Genomic DNA, 13,769 nt, shown 5'->3' with positions numbered 1-13,769 from the left:
TTCTTTGTCTGTTTAGCACTAGAAATTAATTTCAAGAGCTTATTACAATATTTGTATTGTAATAAAAAGGAAAAATGTGTGTAAATTTGGATGTCCCTTTAATGTATATCTGAGGGCTTTTCAGAATAAAAATAAGAAAATGATATTCCCAGCCTTCAGAGTTTTCATAGAATTCTATTAATTCACCATTTTATTTAGGCAGGTTTCCCTGGGGGTGTATGAAGTCCAAATTTCTTGTTTGGCAAAATAAAGTTTATTCCTCCCTTCTTCCGGTTTGTCCCAGATGTGACACACTACTACTTTTGTTTTTAGATGATATTGCTGATGAAAGACAGTGTTTGGCATGTTGGTGGTCTGTGGGCACAGCGGTCGCCAAGTGTCCACTGCCTACTGGTTCCCTCAGATTTCCCCCGACGTGATTCATTTCACAGTGGGCTAATTACAAAGTGGATTTGCTACACATGAAACAGCCTCCTTAGTTGCAATGTTAATGCACATTTTCATGGTAATGTGATCAGAGGCTCATTAGCCACTTTCCAAAATGATCCTCTGCATTAATTAAATATAAAAATGACTCCTTTATCACTATAGAGAGGAAAAGGAAGATTAACATTGTTAATTACACCAGGGCAATACCTTTTGCTTCTCTTTTTACTATAAACTTGCGAGCCTAGGTTAAAATCATCTTCATTCCTAGATAAGCTCTCATCTGCTTGGACTCATGAAAACAGTCTCTAGGTGGAACACTTCCCTTTAGTTTGGTTTATAAGAGTTTGAGTTATACTATTGTTTTTCTTTGGGTGGTGGAGGAGCAGGGGAGTGGATTAATCAATCTAATTTTTCTCTGAATTACTAAATTGACATAAAAGTATAATATGGAGGAAGTAGTAGGTGGCATCTTCCCTGATTATGCCTCGGTTAAGCTGTTTATCTTCTGCTAAGAAATCAAGCCAGATTTCTGCATCCAGAAAGGACCACTGTGTTTGTTAAGGAGGCTTTGTTGTAGAATTTTAAAGTGCTTGTCTGTAGTTTTGCCTTTAAGTGCTTCCTAAATCTTGAGAAAATAGATAAGCCATACTCTTTATTGCTTCCACCTGTACTCCTTCATCTATTTACTTTATTTTCTCTACTCCTGAATTGTAGTGCTTATGATCTTTAATAAAGGGGGTGAAAATGAAGTATTAGCTTCCATTTAACTGGCTTTTATTCGATAAGTTAAAACCCCAGCTTAAAGGTCTTGTGTGTGTTTTCCAAGGGGAGCCCTCCTACAGTTTGTCCTTAACTTTGCGCTCTATTTTATTGAGTTAATGGAATAGATAAGATATCAAAGGAAACCAGTGATAGGCTCATATCATACACTGGAGCCCCGTGTGGTGTTGCAGACTGGTTTCTATTTTTATTTGGAGGAGCAGCAGCTCAGAGCACACATGAAAGTGAGCATGTTCTTAACCAGGTGTTCACGAGGGCACATAGCTGCCCCCAGAAGAGAGGATACTATATACAAAAGTGACTTGGGATTGGAAGCCTGTGTATTTCTAGCTGGTAATATTAAAGCAAATTAGCTCACACAAACATCAACACCTGATGATCCAAATCATATGTATTTACTTATAGACATAATTCCCAGGTCACCTGCCTTTTTGTTTCTTTTGTTATTATTTCTTACAAGCTAAGGCAAATTAAAGTTTATCAGGGGATGTGAAAATTTAAGACTAGCAGTGAATACTACCTACATGACCAAGAGCAAAAAGATTATTTCTCTGTAACAGAATCATTATGACATTGAACTTTTTAAAATTTTCTTTCTATATTTCTAGATTTTGCTATCTGATAACATGGGCCAAGTAGAATACAGTTTCAGATTTGTAACAAAAGCATATGTGCTCACTGAGGAGTCCAGTGAAACAATCAGAATAATGTACCTAGGTGTGAAATGAGGTCACGTTTAAATTTGGTTGATATTTTTTGTTCCTACAGAGGAGTTAAGGCTTTCAGTTGGCAGAAGAAAAAGAATGTTGCTTCAAGAAAATTATTTTCAGCTGGAGTTGGGCCAATCCGGCTCCAGTATGAACACAGTTGCGAGAATCTAGGGTTTGTGTAGATCCAGTAACCTTCATACCAAGCAATTTTCATGCATCTATTAACTCTTATATGTGCCAGGAACACAACTGTTATCTGCAGTGATTTATTTTATTCAAAGTAGGTTATTTATTAACCTCTTAAGAATTAATAAATGGGTAATTTGAACAAGGCCCTTCTATTGACACGAACTAAATTGCCTGTTTTGTACTAATCTGATTAAATAGCCAGCTGGACCAAGAGAGCTGTAGTAGCTTGTTAGGCATTTCGGACTTAAAAACAGATTTATTTATGAGGGAGATTGTATGGTAATATCTAAATCTGTTGACTTCTAAGTTTGATTTTTCATACATAAATCGAATGTAACTTTTTGATTGATTACATAATGGGAATTTATCAATGGGGGTGTTCATTGGTGTTGAACAACATGTTCCAAATGGGGACAGATATTGACTGGTTTGGCACAACTGGAAGGTCTCCCCACAACCTGCACCCATGAATTAGTATCAAAACTGAAATGGAACCTTCATGGACAGTGACAACAATTACAGTATTGACAGCAGCTGCCTTGGAACTGCTCCCACCTTGGAACTCTCATAGCATTTTGCTTGTGCTTTTTGAGTTTCTTGTTTTTTACATTCATCTGTCTGGTATTACCGTCAAGTGTGTGTGACTGAATTGTGCACTCCTTGAAGGCAGGTCAGGTGCTTGACTGTCCTTTAACCTCCACCCTGCCAGCAGACACTCACTGAGTCCCACCATGGTTCCTTGAAAGACCATAGCCTCTGCCTCAACCATAGCTTCTAGTGAAAGACCATATCACTCTGCCTGCCTCTCTGCCCCATACCTAACAGCTGATTAAACCAGGAGCAGTCACCTAGTACATGAAGTTGAGGGTGCAATTAGATTTTTTTCAGTCTCAGAAATATTTATTGGGAAACAGGCCATTACGAAGGGGATTAGAATGCAGAGGGAGAAAGAGAGAGATCGAGAGAGGGAGAAGGCTTTAAGTAGACTGGGAAGCTTGAGGGTCTGTGGTCCACCAGATCTACGAGGATAAAATATATTGAGAATCAGAGACACTTGAGAAAGTGTCTCTATGAGCACATGGGTCATGAGAAAGAGAAGCGTAAATGATAAATAGCAGGTCTTCAGAGAGGCCTCATTTCCCCAGTTCCAGTACGTTTCTATAATAAATTCTCCATTCATTTTAACTTCCTTGAATGAGGTTATCTATCCTTTACAATCAGAGGAAAAAATGAGGACACATCACAATAATGTCTTGCTTTTGTCAACCAATTAGCAGCTGCCTTAAACTCTAGCCATATGCTGTTCAGTTCAATAAACTACTTTCAGTAAGCTTCGATTGTCCAATATGTGCCAAGTCCTCACTTTTTCCATGGGGGATGCAAAGACAGATGTGACAGTCCTTGCTTTTGAGAAGCACACTATGGCAGTAGAAGGAAGACACAGAAGCAGAGAATTTTCATATAATGTGATAAGTGAAAATGTTGAATTAACAGAGATGTTGACAGACTTCAGGAGGAGTGCAAAGGGACTCGATGCGGGGTGGGGGCGGGCATTAGGGGGGATGAGAAGGGAGAGAGAATCAAAGAGATAGAAGGGTAAAGAAGTCCATGGAGGTGGCAAACAGGTGCTAGGTGTGAATGGACCTGGAGCAGGGGAACTACAAGCGACAAATGTTACTAAAACCTCAAGTAGCAGGCAAGCTCTAGAACATGGCCTGAGAGGTGGTGAGCAACACCAGGCTTTGGAGAGTATCCCATGTCCCAGGATTGTGTCTGTTTGTTGGTTTGTTTGTTTTTAAAGAGGGAGAAATCACTCTGTTAGAAGTTAAGAGTGTAGACTTGGCTGTGGTGTGTGTCTGGGGACATTGGACTTGGGTTGGGGATGGGGTAGGTACCATAGCAAAACTACAAGGGAGGCTAATTTGGAGGCTGTTGCAGAGTTAGTTAGTGATAGAAATCATGTAAAAGCGAGGACAGAATTGAGACCCTGAGGAGGTAAATTCATTAGGCTTCTGGCTTGTGAGACCAGGGAGGTATAGTGAAATTTACAGAGGAGAAATAAGAGAAGGGAAGTGAGTTCTGGAAAGAGGAGAGAAGGCCACTGAGTTCATCATGGGCTATCTGAGCAATGCTGGCAGACAGTGAATATTCAAAATGAAGACCTGGCATATATGTGTTCGGTGGATGAGATCACCCAGAAGGATATAAAAAGTGAGGAGAAAAACTGAACAATGAGGAGAGTTGTGAACCAAGGACACAATATTAAGAAACACAAAAAGGAGAAGAAAGAAAAGGAGAAAAAGTGAAACTGTTATAGAGTGAGAAGGAAGAGAAGAATAGTGGGAGAAGCCAAGCAGAGAAGGTATTTAAAAAGGAGTGGCCAATGTGGTCAGACAGGATAAGAACTGCAGTGTCTTTGGATATGAAAATTTGTGGTATGCTGCCCGGGTGCCTCTTCAGGAAGGACTTGTTGCCCCAGCTGCTGAGAGCACTGTCAGCCCCTCAGGGACTGTCTTATCTGCAGAGAGCCCCTCACCCAAGGTTATTCCCCTCCCAGGAGGCTCAATCTCTCCAATGGCAGATGGATGCAAGTTTACATGGGCCTGGGCATCTCAGCCTGAATTGGGACCCTCTGAAAGGCAGCTCGAGCTCCAGAGCTCCCTGCAACTGTTGTTGGGCCTGCATCATAGTTCAGTTCTCCTTCTGCCCAGTCCTGCTTCTTTTTCCTCCCTTCCACAGAGGGAATGCTTCTCAGCTCTTTCCCACTAAATTCTGTCGCAGAATTGGCTTCCTGGAGAACCTAACCTGGAGCGAGGTCAGTGGTGACAATTACAGAGCATCTAAATAGAGAAATGTGGACAAAATCCAGAAAGTGGTGGATTCAAAGATGAGGCCGACTGCACTTTCAAGAAGTTTCTCTGGGATAAGGCAGATTATAAAAAATGGAGTTACTACTAACATTGGAGTACGAATTTTTTTAGCCCAGATTTTTTTAGAATGCAAAATAGCTTAAAATTGTGAATGTTAAAAATGAAAGTTGCCTTTACTTCTGCTTTGAAAAGTAAGATAAATTGATTTCACATTTGAACTATGATGTGCATAGGGTGGTGATAATATAGTGATTAAAAAATAAAACATGTACATTTAGTTAGATTTTACTTTATCCAAGCCTTTTGAAGAAAACCTTAAATGTTGGAGCAGTTTTTTTGTTTTTTTGTGGGTTTTTTTTTTTTTGCGGTACAGGGTCCTCTCACTGTTGTGGCCTCTCCCGTTGTGGAGCACAGGCTCCGGATGCGCAGGCCCAGCGTCCGTGGCTCACGGGCCCAGCCGCTCCGCAGCATGTGGGACCTTCCCGGACCGGGGCACAAACCCGCGCCCCCTGCATCGGCAGGCGGACTCCCAACCACTGCGCCACCAGGGAAGCCCTGTTAGAGCATTTTTGATATGAATAAAAATAAATATCTTAATGATTTAGGTAGGTTTAATAAATGAAGTGCCTTTCTCTACTATAAGGATCAGAATATCACATATTTTTTTAAATGTATACCTTTAATTTCTTCAAATTTTCACTACTTATTGAATTGTTCTAGACCCAGGAGAAGATCAGCTACCTCTAGGTGCATATCTTTCTATTTAGAGGAAATACTGGAGGAAAACATTTTCACTGGTTCCATGTTACACACAAAGGAGACATGTTGCTGAAAACTTAGCTAATAGATATGCTGAGATATTTGACTCTTCATCTCACCTGAATTTGCTAGTTAAGTGGGATAATCTGATTAGAAAATTCTTTAATTTCAATATTTGTTGAAAATAGTTCTAAAATACATTATTTTATTTACATGATTACATAACATATGCACATATTTATTCACTTCCAATCCTGTTAGATAGTAGCAAATGGGCTGCTTATCTTTAGCAAATTGTGATTTCAGAACTTTACAAGAGGAACTATTTATGAAGATTAACTGATAGTGAAAAATCTTTACACAACAGCCAATCACTGTTCAATAAATTCATTTTATGTGGGTATATTTTCATATATTGAATTTTTACAGGTCATTTACTAGGTATTCAATCAATCCTATTAAATGGTTAAGAAAGATACAAAAATTAAATCACTAGGTACTCAAGTAGAGGCCCTAGACTGTAGTTCTATGAAGGATTCTGCCCTTGAAAAGTTTATAATTTGTGAAATAAAGTTGAGCAGGTTGCCCAGAACAAGCTCTGCCTCAATCACTGTTTTCTCTCATAACCCTTTCTGCGGCACACACCATAAGAATTTTAGGTGTTATTCTTAATAAATGTCTTCTTCTTGTGACTAATAAGGATTTAGGTACCACTGGGTGGTAATGTTGTCTTCAGATTTAGAATTCTAGGTAATTCAAATACAACTGTGATTTTCATATCTTAATGCAACATTTCCAAAGTCATCCATATAACCTGCTCCGTCCATCTCCATCTCCCTTCCAGCTGTATTCGTTCCTTCTCTCTTAATTCTTTCACTCCCAATGTGGAGTAACAGCTTTAAAGTTTATTATGAAGTATTCTTTGTTTCTTTCAACAAAAAGCTTAAAAGGTAGCAGCCCCATATTCTGTGTTCCAACATATAACATCTAATTGCTAATTTGTGCCATTTTGTAACAAGCTATAAATCTTGCTTAATGGTAGTTTGGGTCCTAGTGAAGGATATCCCCTCACTGCTGCTTTATGTAGCTTTTTAGAAATACTATAGGAAATTTTTAGAAACTTGCTCTCATCTCAGTGGAAATTAGATTTTTTCTGAGCTAACCTTTTACTTCTAAGGCTCTTAAGGGTCTGTCTCAGGTACCTTTACTTAAATAATAAAAAGTTAAAAATTCTTTTCAAGGGTATGTGAACAAAGAGAATTACTAAGTATGGTTTAAAAAATAATAAACCCATGGATTAAAGACCACTATTGTAATCAGTGATAGTAATATTTTCCTATAATTGAATTATGGTAGAATTCAGATATTAATGTTTTTTGATGTAAAGGAAGGTTTGGGAAACTTTGAGTAACCACAGATAATTACTCTGTACCCGCTTTGCGCTCAGTACTGTGCTAGATAGCAACAGAGGTTGCAAAAGAAGCATAAGCTAAGAAGCCAGTCTTCAAAGTGTTTAATCACAAAGCAATTAGAATATAAATGTGGAAATGTACAACCCTAACGTAGCAGACATTACAGAGAAAGGGCAGTTCTATATGGGTAAGGATAATCTAAGGGTCTTCACGGTTGTAGTGCTTATTTAGAGTGGCTTAGATTAGGAGCCAAGGTTTATTTTTAAATTCAGCATAATTATTGTATATCCAGTCAGCCATGTAGTATGTTTGGTGTCCAGGATTTATTGTAAAAGCAAAGTCATAGGATATTACTAATTGGACATATTTAGGGAAAACGGGACAAACGGCCTGACCAAAGCAGGGTATGGGATGAGCAGAGTTGAGTATCTTGATCTTCCTGCAAAAATGAATGGACTTGGTGCCAGGCATCACTGCAGGGCTCTATAAACCATAAGGATGTAATCAAATAGCATCTCTGAAGTCAATTTAAATGATAGAATATGTGTAAATATTGTTTTCTTGGCACTTTATTTAAAAGAGCACAGCCATGCTAAGTTGATTTGCAATGGATAGATTTTGCCATTCACTCCTTAAGTGTGCTCTATATTTCCTTAGCGGCTCATATTTTTATTTGTTTGTTTGTTTGTTTGAAGTTGGTTCTGCCTATGCAGTTGTGAATCTCACTTTTAAGACAACATGGAAAATAGTGCCCAAGCACAATGTGATACGTAGGAGAGGCACTGAGCACAGGACAGAGCCTTTGGAATCAAGCAATAGCACCACTTATTTCCTCTCTGACTGTGAATTAGTTACTTAACTTCATTGAGCCTTTGTTTAATTGATTAATATCAACCTTGAAGGGTTTTATTGAGGATTAAATGAGATATATTTAAAGGGCATAACACATTATGGGGATGCCATAAATGGTAACTTTTGAGGTTATGATCTCATTTCAGTGACCCTGTGAGTTAGCTAATATTGTCCCCATTCTACAAATGAGAAGACCAAGGCACAAAGTAATCAAACGACAAATTCATATTGTCAGCAAGTAGAACACCTGAAATTCAAACTGGGATTTGCCTAATGCCAAAGTCCATGTTCATTTCATTATAAATATCAAATATTCTTCTCCCTTTGAGCTTTCCATACTTATTCACTAAACTGATCCATAAATACTGAGCTCCTGGCACATCATAGGTCCTCAATAAACATCTGATAAAGGAAGAAGGAAAAAGAAATGGGAGGGAGGGAGGAAAGGATGAAGAAAGGCAGTGGGATAATAGATGCTATTTATATTTCTCCTCAGAGGGTTCTACAGAGATGGCCTTTTCAGTATAACAAAGAGAAGCAGGTCCTCTCTACTACCACTTTCCCCATCTGTTTTAACAGCTTAAATCAAATTGTCTCACCTATGAGAGCCCGTCAGTATGGGAAAGTGACTTGACACTCCCACTTTTGAGAGCTTGAAAGCCTTTCCCCACTTTCCCATAAATCTATGCCTGGCATGAAGGATCCTTCACAACCTGCTGTCTTTCCTCATACATTCCTAACAGCCCAAATTTTCACCAAACCAAACTATAATTTCTTATTTGAAAACAACGTGATTTTCCCCATCTCTTTGCTTTTCATTGAAATGTCCCTTTTTCCTAGTGTGTTTTTCATACCCCTACACATATATTGATAAAAACCCTAATCCTTTGTAACTCAGTTCAAAGCTCACCATCTGGGAAGTTCTCTCTGAACCCAAGACAGAGTAGGTTGTTCTTCCCAAAGCTCCTCCAGAATTTGAAATATAGTCAGATCCTTCTGTATTTATGTTTAGTTTTTCTGCATCTCTGCATTTCCACCATATCATACAGTGCCTGGTATTTAATACAAATCGGATCAAGGAATAGGAGTGGGGATATAGCTACAACTGCATTCACAAAAGAAAGCTTTTGTCTCCAGTATTCACTGAGTTCTCTTTGAAAACAAGATGATTTGAGAAACTACAAAATTATATATTTTCTTGATTTTGAAGGTGTCATCTGTTTTATGGTATTGTTACTTGCAAGGCTCATCATCAAGTGTAAGGACAGCTGGGGGCATGCAGAGTTGACAAGCTACCACCTTTAATATCCGTATTGACTGCATGCTGCATCCCCATTTCAGAAACAAGAAGATATTGGGGAGAACTCACATCTTAAAACTAAGGAAAAATTGTCATTGCTTTTCTAAACGAAACAAACAAACTAAAAACAAACAAGCTCTATCGGCCCTTCTTTCACCCCTACTGCACTCCTATTCCCTGACATTTTCTACCAAACTGAGTATTTTATTACCCAGGTGGATTCAGCATATCAGGTTCTTTTCTCAAAATTGCCAGTCATGATGGATAATGATACAATTTTTATTCCTCAATTGTCAAACTGGTCAATATACCTTGCTGTCCTTTCTTCCTAGAATTTCCCATTGCCCTTTAGCTCACTAAGTTGTAGCCCTCCTCAAAGCTTGGGTCAGGTACCACCTTTTCCAGGAAATCTTCCTGGAGTCCCTGAACTTAAGAATACCCCCTCCTTTTTCCTTCCAAGGTAACCAGTGCTTACCTCTGTCATAACATGTACCAAATGGTATCCTTTCTCAATTTACTTGTTTGTGATTTTCACTGGTCTCTGAATCTCCGGAGGGCAAAAACCCTGTTTTCAATCTAACTCAGTACCCACATAGATGTTTCTTGAGTAAAGGATGAATGGCTAAATTCCAAGTGAATTCTGTGTACAGGGCAATTTGTTGAAGGTGATATAAAAGCAGAATAAGATGAGATCCCTGCCCTCAAGGTGTTTACTGTTGCACAGTCTCCAGTAATACACACTTGTTCACAAATAATTATAATGCAAGGTATAATATTAGTTCTATGAAAGAGAGAGAGAGAGGAACAAGGTATCGTGAGATGTCATAGTGATAATGATTTACTATATTATAGATAAAAATAAAGTGTCTAAAATATAATATGTATATATCATATAAAGCAAAACAGTGTTTTGTGTGTGATGAGATGAATTGATTATTGATTTAGTAACTGTCATGTTTCTTCATTTGCTGCTTTCCATGCTGTAAAATTGAATTAGCATTGGGATTGACATATATACACTAATATGTATAAAACAGATAACTAATAAGAACCTGCTATATAAAAAAATAAATAAATAAAATAAATTCAAAAAACAAGAAAAAAATTGAATTAGCTATTTTGTGTAAAAATGGCTTAATACATACTTCTTTTTATTTATATCCATCACTGAAATAGTAAAATATGGCTAAATTATTACAATATTCATTTTATCTCTGTCCCTCCTTACTATAAAAAGAATTCAAAGTGATCATTATAAAATACACTGCAAAATGTCTGAATTCTTCCTGATGATGTTGCCTTTGGTTTCATAATTACTCTAGCACCAATCTGAGAATTTGTCCAAGTGCAGCTATCCCAATAACGGTCATGTAAAGCAAAGAGTAGCCTAAGAAGACCATGAAAATCATTTTTAAAACTTTAAGCTTTAAGTAAAACCTAGTCCAATTCAATAATATACTAAAAATAGATTTTTTCAATAACTCAAAACCATATTTATTTTACTTATTAGACATTATTACTTGTAAAGTGAGGATATTCTTTGAGCCATGAGGAATATAATGATAGTAAAGATAATGCCCCTCCTATACCCAATATCAATGAAGCTTTTCAGGAAACTAACTCAGTGACCCCCAGATAACTTGAGATAGAAAACTCAGATAGGGTAGAAGTTAAGATTTTGAATTTGAAAAACTCAGGATTTTAATCAGGATTAATTTTCTATTGCCACAAAATTAGTTCTAAACTGTAACAGAAATGCCCGACCAGAGTCTTATCCAGATTCTAGGGTAATCTAAAGAGGGAGGCAAAGAAGAATTTACTGTCTTGTTTGTGGTGATCATTTTAAGAACTAAATATAAGGGTGGTGTCTCTACTTGAGGGTAAATTACTCTTAATTAACCTTCAAGAGTTTGTAAAAATAAAATAAAAATTAAAAATATTTTCAGAATTGCACTACATAATATTTAATGCAGTTGGTAGAACCTAGAGAAAGTAAGTCAATGACTGTACTCCACGCAATAGTCATATTTCACTGGATGTGAAATGTAGACTAAAAAGTGTTGGGAAATATTTCCTCCTGAACTGGCATAGATTAGATGGCTTAATTTAGTCTTTTCCATTCCACCTCCTGAAATAAAACATCACCAATAAAAAAAGTTATCTTAGCAGATGCATAAAAATCACAGATTCATTTCTATGATGCTCATCTGCACAGTAGATTATTCACAGATATATTTGAGAGGAGCCTGTGACTGTTAATTCTTTTTCAGATGTGTGGGATCCATTTGGATACTACGTATTCTAAAAAGCTGTTAAAACCAAGTTAAATATTAATTTAGAAAGAAGTGGCCTTACGAATCTTTCATACTGTCATTTCAGTCTCTTGAAAGCAAGGTAGCTAGGTCCTAAATCTCAGGAAAATGAAACTGTGGTTTCATAACTGATTAAAAACAACAGTGATAGAAACATTTAAAGCAAATGCTATCTATAAATAGCCTCCTCAGCAATTTCTATGTAAGGTCACATTCATCAGGTGGTCCTCTTAATGGATTATCATTTTCTGGCTAATTGACACCTCGTCTGTGACTGATGAACTGACCATTGGCATCACTGAACTACCCAGTAACACTCTTATCAATGTGCTGATGACTGCTCCCCAGAGCTTCCCCATAAATACCCGGTTCCCCATAAATACCTTTATTTATTTATTTATTTATTTATGCCCCATAAGTACCTGGTTCTCACTTTCCACAACAACCAGAAAATCATTTTAAAACTGGGCCCTTGCTTTGAAGTTTGCTTTGATGGCTTTGAAGTATTCACAGCTTTCCAGCTAGTATTATTTGTGTTTCATAGATCACAGAAAATCCTGAGAGATGGAAAAAAAAAAAAAAAAAAAAACACTATTAATTTGAGACGTAGAATCTTCCACTGATATTTTTCAAATAGATTTAGTTTGAATTTTAGATATCTTGTTATAAAGTGTTACTTTTAGACAGTGCATATGAGACAAATGTCTAACAGGACCTTAAAGAAATAGCCACATAAATTTTACTAAAAACATCATAGTATTCATAAGTGGGAACCAATGGGTGGTCATATATACGATGCCTAGTGTTGCCTTGAATCCCTCAAAAAGGAAACTGTCAGGACTAGTAAATGGTACCTCAGCCCCTGAGTGTGTTTTAATACAATTTGATTAGTTCCTGGATTACATAAAGATACAGAGGCCCACAAGAATCAAACTGCATTTAAATTATTAAATATCATATGGTTTACATTTTTTATGTTATATAAAAAAACACCTTTTTGTATGTGTAAATCCTAGCAAAGTAACAGTACATTATTTACCAATTGTGAATATGAACATCTGTGGTTATTTCATTCAGCCCAGTATTTAAATTACCTTAATTCTCCACAAAGAAAAAATGACACTTTGATTATATATACTGTCAGGTTACATGGCCTGGGAAACAGGCTCTGAGACAAAGATTTGTACATGAGATGCTTAAGAGCTTTCTCAGGAACAACACCTGTGTGGGAGTGAAAGCAGTAGCATCAGGCAGAAGGAAAAGTAGACTGGAATGCAATCCCAACAGAGACCTCAGATAACGGCAAGGGTTGCTGTGAAGCTGGGATGACCCTTCAGAATTGTTCCCATAGCGTGGCTTTGCACTCTTGCATCATCTAATATTTGGAGGTGGCGGCTCCTGGCGAGCAGGCATAGCTTTGCACAAGGCCGTTGATTCCCTTTGGCTGAGGGCAGCACCCAGAGCAGGACAAAGCTCTGAGGCAGCAGCACCCATCGCCCCCAGGGGCTGGATAAGTGAGTGCCTCGGTCCTGAAGGTGGGATCTCAGTGCTCAGCAAGCATCCATTGCATATACCAATTCATCCTGTAATATAGGGGCATAATTTCTAGGCTATAATAAAAGCCCCCTTCCAAAGGAATTCTAATCACTTATAAGACAACGTCAGGTTCCTTAAGGTTAGATTGTCTTTCTTTTCTTTATCTACTTTTTTGCCAGATTAAATCATTTTCTGGAGTTAAGAGTGTCATTGGAGCATATTTTGAGAATGTGACTTTGAAAGTCTGACCTGTAGAAATGTGATAACTTGTGTTTGGAGATTGATTTTGTTGACTGCTAATACCAAATCCTGGAGCACCGTAGTTTCACTTACTAAATATTGCCCAGGCTATATTGTTGCACTCTGGGCTGCCACGGTCACCTCATCAGGATATTTTCTGTCCTGTGACTAGTGGCTTCAAATATACTCATCCATCTTCTTGTCCTATTACATTTTGTGTGACTGATGTTCTGTACCCATTAAAATTGATGGGAAAGAACAAAGAGAAGAAAAATGTGCCCTTCAACTAATTACTTCTCTGAAGGAGCGAATGAGAATTCTCTAGTACCAACAAGAGATTTAGACTGGTGGGTTTTCCCCCATTTATTAAGTGCTTTAAT

At 37.6% G+C, this 13,769-nt stretch overlaps 1 protein-coding gene across 2 annotated transcripts in view; it reads left to right on the top strand.

The window, feature by feature from the left end:
* The window catches only part of PDZRN4 (PDZ domain containing ring finger 4), a 374,440-nt gene that overhangs the window by 228,375 nt on the left and 132,296 nt on the right, over nucleotides 1-13,769 (top strand). The gene's annotated exons all lie outside the window — the stretch shown is intronic.

The sequence above is a fragment of the Globicephala melas genome, chromosome 10 (assembly GCF_963455315.2).
Source record: "Globicephala melas chromosome 10, mGloMel1.2, whole genome shotgun sequence".
In the NCBI taxonomy this organism is placed as follows: Eukaryota; Metazoa; Chordata; class Mammalia; order Artiodactyla; family Delphinidae; genus Globicephala; species Globicephala melas.
The sequence above is the reverse complement of the archived record's forward strand: the minus strand, read 5'-3'. Positions and strand labels throughout refer to the sequence as shown.